The sequence below is a fragment of the Triticum aestivum genome, chromosome 1D (assembly GCF_018294505.1).
Source record: "Triticum aestivum cultivar Chinese Spring chromosome 1D, IWGSC CS RefSeq v2.1, whole genome shotgun sequence".
NCBI classification, from domain to species: domain Eukaryota; kingdom Viridiplantae; phylum Streptophyta; class Magnoliopsida; order Poales; family Poaceae; genus Triticum; species Triticum aestivum.
Window position 1 is genome coordinate 174,890,494 of NC_057796.1, and position 11,330 is coordinate 174,901,823.

General features: G+C 44.8%; 1 long non-coding RNA gene across 1 annotated transcript; it reads left to right on the forward strand.

The window, feature by feature from the left end:
• The first annotated feature begins 287 nt into the window (after nucleotides 1-287).
• On the forward strand, nucleotides 288-5,484 carry LOC123180872 (uncharacterized). Its single transcript, XR_006491343.1, has 4 exons — nucleotides 288-438; nucleotides 552-749; nucleotides 4,936-5,354; nucleotides 5,462-5,484. It is a non-coding gene; the product is annotated as an uncharacterized lncRNA (long non-coding RNA).
• The last annotated feature ends 5,846 nt before the right edge of the window (nucleotides 5,485-11,330 follow it).

The following is an 11,330-nucleotide window of genomic DNA, read 5'->3' on the forward strand; positions in this document are numbered from 1 at the left end:
TATGCCACTCTTAAATTTAACATCTCACTTTTGCTACGCTTAGCTTTTGACTATAATTTTTCATTTCACTTTTGACACTCTTAGCATTTAACAATGTATCACAATTGTCACTCTGAAAATATTACTTTTATCACCGAATGACAATTGTGATGTATTATTAAAAGCTACAACTGGCAAAAGTGAAATATCAAAATCTAGCGTGGGATAATCAAAATAGGCAAAATCTAGAGTGGCAGAAATAAAGTTTTCCCTTTTTTTTTACTGGTACTCTAGTAGCAATGCTTGCTTTGTAGGAGTCCCGGTGGGTCGTTTTGCTCTTGGTTGAGATTCGAGAGAAGCCCAACCAAACGGAATCTTCTCCACCAAGAATTTGCTTTCACCCCATTGATCTGCGCGCGCGACGCGAGACGACCAAGACGACGACTACGAGGTTTCCTGGTAGTTCCCCATTTCCAACTTGATCCACGATCTCAAACAGTTTCTTTGCGTCCTCCTGCCACTGACGGCTTAATCTTTTATCACTTATTATCCCCTGCCGCCGGCCGTTGCAGCCCTCGCAGGAACGCTTTCATACCTTGACGGCGACGGCGATTTGGTTGGATTTTTTTTTTCCAGATCCGCGTCAATATCATCATCGCGGGCCACTCTCTTTGGTGGATGCGTGTGCAGGGTGTGGGCTGGGAGGCGACGTGGACAAGCACCGGCAGTCTTCCATCCATCGACACCGGGTCACCAACCCCCTCTCCTTGGTATGTATCCACAGGAAAAAGATATTTGTTTTGTCCAGTTTGGTGAATCAAGAAAGGCGGCTTCGCTTTCCCGGCCGGCCGCCTTCTTTTTCGCATGCTTAATCGTCCGCGGAGATGCATCGTGTCCTGGGTGCATGCTGTACAGTTCCGTGGACTCCATGTTGGATTTCTTGGGGCTTATCGGGCCGGCATGATTCTAAATTTGTGATCTTAGGGCACAGGACTGCCCTGGACCTAGTCTCGTTCCTTGTATAGGTTCTGGATTCTGGAGCTAGGGCAGGTTACCGAAATGGAAGTTTGCTCGTTGGAATTGTGTTTAGAATTCCATTCTGGGAAGAAGACTGATATGTTTTTTACCTGGGTTGAGGACAATCTTACGATGATTGGCAGCCTGCCACATGTCTGATTGATTGCCCGTGAGGCTTGAGGTTTTGATTTCTGCATGTTGTGATTTGTCAGTGTCAAAATAGCACAAATTTGTTTTTTCTTGCAAAATCCATGCCATTTGCCAGTGCGACCGCCAGGGAGCCAAACTGCCAGCAGTTTTATCATTGGCAACTGATGAGGATTATTATATTGATTGGAATGTTCACACTTCATACAGAGTAGAGAAACTTCTAGAGGACTACTATCATTCTCATGTCAGTTGTTGAAATTGCTTGTCGTGGAATATAGATAAGTCCATTAATTTGGGTAACGACTTCCAAAAACTAAATATCCCCTCTTGGAAGATTGCACACATTAAGGGAATACTAACTCGCCGCGCTCGTGTGACCAATCAGCATCAATCGAGATTGTCAAGCTATTAATGTGCAATTCTAGTGGCACATATTAAGCTATACTTTTTTACATTTGCAATTTTCATTGGCATGATTCTAGGGAAATGGGATATACTTGGCATCGCAGATGCACATAATTAATCTCTTGGCACTGATAAAACAATCATGTACACTGTGAAACATGAGGGAACAGCAGGATGTTATAGGTGTACTTTCAAGATAAAAGATTATAAACGGACGCGGCTTTTTTGCTCCTAGGTGCATATGCACCCATTGTCGAAAACACACATTTTGAAAAGTTGAAAAATTCGGAACAAAAATCCCGCGTGTATATCCGGACATTTTATGTCCGTTCACAAGGTTTCGGTGAAAAACGACGTTTTTTGTGGCTTGTGTAAAAAAGATAACATTCTAACTATTCACGAGGCATTTCTTTATCTTTTTTACACAAGCCACAAAAAACGTCGTTTTTCACCGAAACCTTGTGAACGGACATAAAATGTCCGGATATACACGCGGGATTTTTGTTCCGAATTTTTCAACTTTTCGAAATGTGTATTTCGACAATGGGTGCATGTGCACGTAGGAGCAAAAGGGAATATCCCATTATAAACCAGCTTTCTTTTACATGAAATTTGAATTGCCATTCAATGACCAGTGTACAAAAACCACTGTAGAAAGTGTCACTCAAAAAGTATGAAAAGGGCAGCTCACTGAACTCACCTACAATACTGCTTGCAGAGTAAATTTGTAACCTTGCCTTTTTAACAGTAAAAATAAAAATGCCCATTTAGCTTATATTCTTTTAATTCTGTTATCATGGATCTTAAGGGCTCTTATTGGCTCCAATTAGTATATGTGTCTCTTTTCAACTCTAGAGTACCTAAGTAATCAACTATGCTATCTGCCTACAACATACAAATAATTCGGTGCTAGTTGTTTGCTGCCCTAAATTAACTGTAGTGGTGATCTAGCAACTGGGATATTTCTGATTACACTTCTAGCACCAGAAGAATCAAATTTCATATTGTTGGTTGCTTCATGATACTGAAGCCTGCCAGGCTGTTTGTGTACCATTTTTTAATGCTATGTTTCTATCTTTATCTGTCCCACTCTTGTATAAGATTTGGGGGGCTTATTTCCATTTTATTCAACCAGAATTTCTTAAATGGAAAGAAAGCTAAGTGATAAAATATACCAAAGATATTTGTGAGTTTTGTTAAACCAAACTTAACATTGCCACAAATGGACTGGAGTAATTGATTCCGTACTTGAGCTGCCTCTTCAAAGGAGTGTTATATTTGTGTCGAATATATTTGTACGCAAGGGGTTACGTGGACTTGGAGTCGTAATTGGTGTGGATAAGTACGAGTGGTGTAGGAATCGGACACGTTGTACGACTTGTCGCCGGAGAGCCGGCGGCTTGTGCTAGCGCCCGGGCGGCCGGTGTTGCGGTATCTTGGGGAGGAGCGCCCGTAGTCATTACCTCGGGGATGTAGCCATATCGGTGAACCTCGTTAACAAATATCGTGCCTCGGTTTGTCGTCTATGATCTTGCTAGCGTTTTATATTCTAACAAAGGAGGGTACTTTTAAGTGTGGAATGGACTTCTAAAATCATTACAGCTCAAAGTTCTATTCTCATCCTGGTCTCTTATCCCTTGCTATTTAAGTGTTTTTTTTCATCCTTATTTAATCATATTCTATGTTTTATGCCTTTAAAAAAAATCTGGCTGGAGTGACGCATTTACAGTGTTATTTCTTATTGTTACCTAAGGATCAGCAGAGAACAAGACCACATACCGGGCTCAAGGATGTGGTAATATGTGTGTTTTCTCGTTACAGAACAAAAAACACCTTAAGCCAGTAAACTAGGAGCTCGGATTTAGACATAGACATATCCAACTCATATTTTCGCCTGTGAGGTACTCCCTCTGTCCCGAAATAAGTGTCTCAACTACAACTTTGTACTAGAGTTAAGTACAAAATTCAGACACTTATTTTGGGACGGAAGGAGTATTTGAAAAGTGATTAGACTGAGATAGCAATGCCATAATGGATCTGTCATACTGGACTAGTTTATTAGAACAAATGTTATTTAAGCGAAAACATCATCCACAAAGGAGCATCTGGTGCCTTTGTTTTTTAATAATAACTAGGTACCAACTGTTGATGGCAACTAGCTGGCTGATAATTGCTCTATATGATTACACCAACCAAAATAAGTCAAGATCCAGTGCATGTTTCATAAAATACTGCAAGCCATGATGCAACGAACATAGAGCTCATTTTCAAGGAAAAATATTGAGCGGTGAAGTGTTCATATAAGTTTTTATTAGTTAAATGCAAGAACAATAAATGTGCGACTCAAGACAGCAGACCTTGAGACTTCAGCGTGTGAACTATTAAGTATAGAGTGTGTGTGTGTTTAGCTATTTGCATGTGGTATTGTTTTGGAAAGTGCTGAATTTTAATGTAGGGAAAGTGCTGAAATTTGGGATGGGCTTTAGGCCCATATAGCAATTTCTGAAAATCTCTAAGGGCCCATGTGGGTTATATGGCACTAGGTGTAGTGGAAAGTTTAGTACCACCCTGCTAGTGGAGAAGGAATTGGACCTTTTTACAAGGGTTTCTCTTCTACATGCTATTGGAGCTTGAGAAGAGAAGATGCCCTTGCGCACTCCTCCGCCGCCCGCCACGCCACGCCACGACGCGGGTTGCGGGAATGAGCCGAGCCGAGCTCACACCTACGAGCTGGGCCACGATCTGAGACGTCGGATCTTCGGCTGTCACGGACTCGAACGTAGGTCGAGTCCATGTCTCTTCACGCGGCTGCGCATATATAAGTGTGCGGTGTCTCCCAACCCTAGCCGCCACGAACAGATCACATTTGCTCCACGCGCACACCCACCGTCGTTCCTTTGCTGCTACTGCCGCCGGTGACTCCATCCCGTCCGCCGCGTACACGGTCGACGGGAGAGTAAGTCTTCGAAACTCCGCGTCTCCGGATCCTGTACGGGAGAGGGGCGAATAGGTTTTTGGGAAGCGACTACGTGACTGCTCGCCTCCGATCCACTACTTCCTCTACATCCGCGTCGTTTTCGTCATCACCATGTCCACCGACGCCAAACGTGCCGCCGCCGAGAAGATTGAGGCCGACAAGAAGGCCGCTGAGGATGCCGTTGCTGCTGTCACCGCCGCCGCGGCTTCTGCCTGGCCTACTGGAGGGTATAACATGTTTATCCCGATCCTGTTTATTTTCGTATTAGCAGTACTAGCGGTATGTGTAGATTTGTCTATGTTTGCTTAGCGCAATTCAGTCAATGCCATGCTAGTGATTTATCTATGGATTAAATTAGTCGAAAAATTGCCTATTTACTCAACAATCCAAAAACCTATTATGTGTAGGAATTTTTCGCCAAGTGGCTTTGCTCCCTAATTCCTAGAGGAACTTTGCCATCACTCTGAAACATCAGAGGCGTAGATTCTCTGTGGAGGATGTCATTGGCCATCTGAGTGTTGAGTAGAATTCGAGGGCAAAGGACTCGCACGGAAAAGGGGCCGAAGGGACTTCTGTAGCCAACATGGTGAACCAGAGGAATTTCAACTCCCACAAGACCAAGGGAAAGAACGGTGTCCAACACAATACCGACTTTAAGAAGAAGGGTAAGAAGACCTTCAAGAAGAACAAGAAGGATGAGGGCTGCTTTACTTGTGGTTCGGTTGAACATTGGGCCAACAAGTGCCCAAACAAGTTTAAGAAGTCAGGACAGGACTCCAAGTCTGTCAACATGATTGTGGGCAACAACGAGAATGGTGCATCTACGGTAATTTATTTACTGTTTTTTCAATGTTTCAGCCCAGCGATTGGTGGGTGGACACAGGTGCAGGTGTTTATGTGTGTGCTGGCATTTCTTTGTTTACTTCTTACCAGGTCACAGGCGACGGGTCCGTACTGATGGGGAATGGCGCGAGTGCTTCTGTTCATGGTGTTGGCACGGTCAATCTGAAGTTTACTTCGGGAAGGATCGTGCAGCTGAAGAACGTGCAGCATGTCCCTGCCATCAAGAAGAATCTCGTTAGTGGCTCCCTTTTATGTAGAGAAGGGTTTAAGTTGATATTCGAGTCTAATAAATTAGTTGTTACTAAGTATGGACTATTTGTTGGAAAAGTTTTTTTTGAGAGAATTTGTTGGAAAAGGTTATGAGAGCGAAGGGACGTTCTGCCTTTCCCTCGCAGATTTTTTAAATAAAGTTGTGAGCCATATTCATTCGAGTGTTAATGAATCTGAAGTTTGGCACTCACGTCTTTGTCACATTAGTTTCGGTGTTATGATGCGGCTAGCCAAGTTGGAATTAATCCCGAGTTTCACTTTAGCCAAAGGTTCTAAGTGCCTTTCATGTGTGCAAGCTAAGCAACCTCGCAAGCCTCACAAGCTCGCGGAGGAGAGACACTTGCACCATTAGAACTCATACATTCTGATCTTTGTGAGGTGAATGGTGTGTTGACTAAAGGTGGAAAGAAATACTTCATGACATTGATAGATGATTCCACTAGATATTGCTCTGTGTATCTGTTAAATACTAAAGATGAGGCTCTACACTACTTTAAAATCTATAAGGCAAAAGTTGAGAATCACCTTGAAAAGAAAATTAAACGAGTCGCTCAGATCGTGGTGGAGAGTACTTCTCGAGTGGGTTTGATTCCTTTTGTGCGGAACACAGCATTATTCATGAGAGGATGCCTTCCTATTCTCCCCAGTCAAACGGGGTTGTCGAGCGAAAAAACCGTACTCTAACTGATTTGGTTAACACCATGTTAGATACATCGGGTTTATCCAAGGCATGGTGGGGGAGGCTATATTGATGGCATGTCATGTCCTGAATAAAGTTCCGACAAAGGATAATGAGATCACTCCCTATGAGAAATGGGCAAAGAGAAGGACAACACTCTCGTACTTGCGTACTTGGGGCTGTTTGGCGAAAGTCAATGTGCCGATCCCCCAAATGCGTAAGCTTGGACCAAAGACTGTGGACTGCGTTAATTTGGGCTACGCCAAGAATAGCGTTGGCTATAGATTTCTAGTAGTGAAATCTGAGGTAACTGACTAGAAGGTCGGTACAATTATGGAGTCTAAGGATGCTACATTCTTCGAGGATGTTTTTCTTATGAGAGATATGCAAAGCACTTCTAGACAGGAATTTGAGGAGACTCCTGAGCCTGCTATTCCTATGGATTATTGTGAACAAACACATGATGAAAATCTTGAGGAGGATGACGAGGAAACCCTTGGTAGGGGCAAGATATAAAGGACTGCAAAGACCTTTGGTGATGATTTCTTCATGTACCTCGTGGATGATACTCCCACTTCTATTTTAGAAGCGTATGCCTCTCCAGAAGCTGGCTATTGGAAGGATGCGGTCCGTAGCGAGATGGATTTCATCATGGCTAACAGGACATGGGAGATCACTGAGCGTCCCTATGGTTGCAAACCATTGGGATGTAAGTGGGTGTTCAAAAAGAAGCTTAGGCCCGATGGTACGATTGAAAAGTACAAGGCTAGGCTTGTGGCCAAGGGCTATGACCAAAAAGAAGAGGAAGATTTCTTCTATACTTATTCACCTGTGGATAGACTGAGAACCATTCGAGTATTACTCTCGTTGGCGGCCTCGCATGGTCTTCTCGTCCACCAGATGGATGTTAAGACAGCTTTTCAGAATGGAGAGCTAAACGAGGAAATCTACATGCAATAGCCAGATGGCTTTGTGTTAGATGGTCAGGAAAGAAAGGTGTGTAGGTTGCTGAAATCTTTATATGGCCTGAAACAAGCACCTAAGCAATGACATGATAAGTTTAATACAACTCTGACATCTGTTGGCTTCGTTGTTAATGAAGCTGACAAATGTGTATACTATCGCCATGGTGGGGGCGAAGGAGTTATACTGTATTTGTATGTTGATGACATATTGATATTCGGAAACAACCTCAAAGTCATTGAGGAGGTCAAGTCGTTTCTGTCTCAGAACTTTGAGATGAAAGACCTTGGTGTGGCTGATGTTATCTTGAACATCAAGCTACTGAGAGATAATGAGGGTGGGATTACACTTCTGCAATCCCATTATGTTGAGAAGGTGTTGAGCCGTTTTGGATATTCGGACTGCAAACCATCTCAAACACCATAAGATCCTAGTGTGTTGGTTCAAAAGTTCGAAGGCACAACTAAGGATCAACTGAGATACTCTCAAATCATTGGTTCACTCATGTACCTAGCGAGCGCAACGAGGTCTCACATCACGTTTGCTGTGAGCAAACTGAGCCGGTTTGTTTCCAATCCGGGTGATGTACACTGGCATGCTGTTGAAATAGTTATACGCTATCTGAAAGGTACTATGAACTATGGACTTCACTATACCGGATAACTGCCGGTACTTGAAGGGTATAGTGATGCGAATTGGATCTCTGATGCTGATGAGATGAAGGCCACAACTGGGTATATGTTTACTCTAGGAGGTCGTGCTGTTTCCTGGAAGTCTTGCAAGCAAACGATCTTAACGAGATCGACAATGGAAGTAGAATTAACAACATTAGACACATCTGGTGTCGAAGCAGGATGGCTTCGAGATCTTTTGATGGACCTGCCATTGGTTGATAAACCAGTTTCGGCTATCCTTATGAACTGTGACAATCAGACTGTCATCACCAAGGTGAAGAGTTCAAAGGACAACATGAAGTCCAACAAACACATAAGAATGAGATTAAAAGCTATCAGAAAATTAAGAAACTCCGGAGTGATAGCGTTGGAGTATGTCCACACGTCTAAGAATCTGGCAGATCCCTTTACAAAAGGGCTATCACGTGTTGTGATAGATAATGCATCACGGGAGATGGGTATAAGACCCACATGAGTTGCCATGATGGTAACCCAACCTATGTGATCGGAGATCCCGTGAAGTAGGACATGGGAAAATAAGCTAGTGGTGAACTGAGGAGAGTAACTATACTGACCCACTCCGTTAGAGATGCAATACTCTCAATACTGTATGGTAGGGTGATTATTGTCTTAATGTGTTCCAAAGCTTATGTAAGCAAGATGCTATCCTACAGAGCGATCTTTGGAGGAACACACCTATATGAGCCCGACAGTTGGTCACAGTCTATGAGATTGGGGTGATCTCTAGTAAGCTCATGAATAGGCCAGGAGTGTGACTTATATGCTCCACCCGAGGGGTTAGCCTTCGGCAGCCTAGTACTAGCAAGACATGTAGTGAAACTCCTTTACGCCAAACTGACAATTCAAGGCATAGTCCATTGTTCAGTTGTGAAGGAGTGTAGCTACCTGCTCTAGGTAAGTTCAACCTTAACAGGTCTTCACTGAAACACTGGTATATCGAAACAACAATTGGAACAGAGGACACAATGGGCCCTCGAGATCTGGTGGGGGATTGCTGAAATTTGGGATGGGCTTTAGGCTCATATAGCAATTTCTGAAAATCTCTAAGGGCCCATGTGGGTTATATGGCACTAGGTGTAGTGGGAAGTTTAGTCTCACCCCGCTAGTGGAGAAGGAGTTGGACCTCTTTATAAGGGTATCTCTTCTACATGCTATTGGAGCTTGAGAAGAGAAGAGGCCCTCGCGCACTCCTCCTCCATCGCCCGCCTCTCCACACCACACCTCGTCACGACGCGCCACGGGTTGCGGGAATGAGCCGAGCCGAGCTCACACCTAGGCGCTTATTTTTGCCAGTCACTAATGGAGAGTTTTCTGACAGCTGGGCCACGATCTGAGAGGTCGGATCATGGGTTGTCACGGACTCGGACATGGGTCGAGCCTACGTCTCTCCACGCGGTTGCACCTATATAAGTGTGCGGTGTCTCCCAACCCTAGCCGCCATGAACAGGTCACATCTGCTCCACGCGGACGCCCACCGTCGTTCCTTTGCTGCTGCTGCCGCCGGTGACTCCATCCCGTCCGCCGTACACGGTTGACGGGAGAGCAGGTCTCCGAAAACCCTTCTCTCCGGATCCTGTACGGGAGAGGGGCAAATAGGTTTTTGGGAAGCGACTACGTGACTGCTCCCCTCCGATCCACTACTTCCTCTATGTCCGCGTCGTTTTCGTCATCACCATGTCCACCGACGCCGAACGTGCCGCTGCCGAGAAGATCGAGGCCGACAAGAAGGCCGCCGAGGATGCCGCTGCTACTATCACCGCTGCCGCGGCTTCTGCCTGGCCTACTGGAGGGTACAACACGTTTACCCCGCTCCTGTTTATTTTCGTATTGGCAATACTAGCAGCATGTGTGGATTTGTCTACTGTTTGCTTAGTACGTGCATGTTTAGATCAGAGTTAGTATGTCGTCAATTCAGTCAATGCCATGCTAGTGATTTATCTATGGATTAAATTAGTTGAAAAATTGCCTATTTACTCAACAGAAAGGACCCAAAGAGGATCCTTTCCCGGACCCTGTGCCAGCGGGAGCTACGTGCACCGGGCTGCCCCTTTTCTGTTTATATGGTACACCAAGCTCTACAGGGAGGAGTCCACAAAGAGACTGGAATATCACCAAAGAACAATTATGGACAGGGGTGCATGAAAGTTAGCTATTCACGTGCCAGAACCATAAGTTGGTTTTAAGATCTTATGGGTTTAGAAAGCTTTTGCAGTGCAGGGGCAATAATGCCTGTGCTATCCTGTCGTTCGCCAGCATCCTCTGATCTGTGTGCTCTGCTCTACTCCGCTGCTGAGAGCTGCCAGGCAACCTGCCACTCTCACTATCTCCGCACGTGGCTTCTCGTCGCATCCAGCGCAGCACCAGCAGCCTCGTCCGACCATCACTGTGGTACTGTAATTGGTAAGCCGCATGCCTCCCCTTGCCCTCCCTCTGCAACTTTACTTGGTTATTTGGTTTCTCCTTGTCATCCATACACCACCTAGGAGTTCTCTGCTCTGTGCTCCAGGTTTGCCGCTGCCACCCGACCTTTTTCTCCTCACGAGAATGGCTCCAACACCAAAATCTACCTAGGTGACGGTTATGTGAATTTGCGACGACTGCGCCCTTGTCTTGTGGTATAATTGGTTCTGGTCTAGTATGGTAGTAGTAATCTACTCCAGTTGATGATGGTGGCTATTCCCATCCATCAATCCATGGTGGGGTCCATGGCTTGGGCACATATGGAGCAGCGGAGGGTGACTGAGCGAGTGAGTGAAGTGCTCATCACCTTCGATTTGACTCTGCAAGTGTGGCTGCCCTCACGCAAGTACACAAGGTCACCAATAACCAGTCGATCTATGTCTCCGAACAACTTCTCTGCTGTGTTGAGGAGGTCAGCCATCGCGTAGGGCGAGAGCAGCGCGTTGCTCACGTCCTGTGTCCCTGTGCCTGCGCGGCATCTCATGAACCTACCTGGTGAACTCCTGGTGTAGGAGACGATTGCGAGCGGGAATAACATAGGGGGGATTACGCAAGAAAAACATCACCACTTGTCTCCAGGGTGATTTTGTACCAGCTACACAAGTTAGCGGACCATTTTTCTGCAATTTTCAAGTTTGTGTATAAAAATGTACTCACCACGCAAGTTTGTGTATTACGGGTGCAATTTACTCATTATCAATATGGAAGACCAGCATGATGTGGAGAATGCTCATTTTTTGTAGGGCATGGGAATGGTTTGTTGGAATGTTGCTTTGATCAACATGACTATATGATTGGGTGATAAGGAATGCCACTTTTTTAAATGCTTACTTCGCATGCCAATATATATGCATAATTACATATATATATATATATATATATATGGTATTCT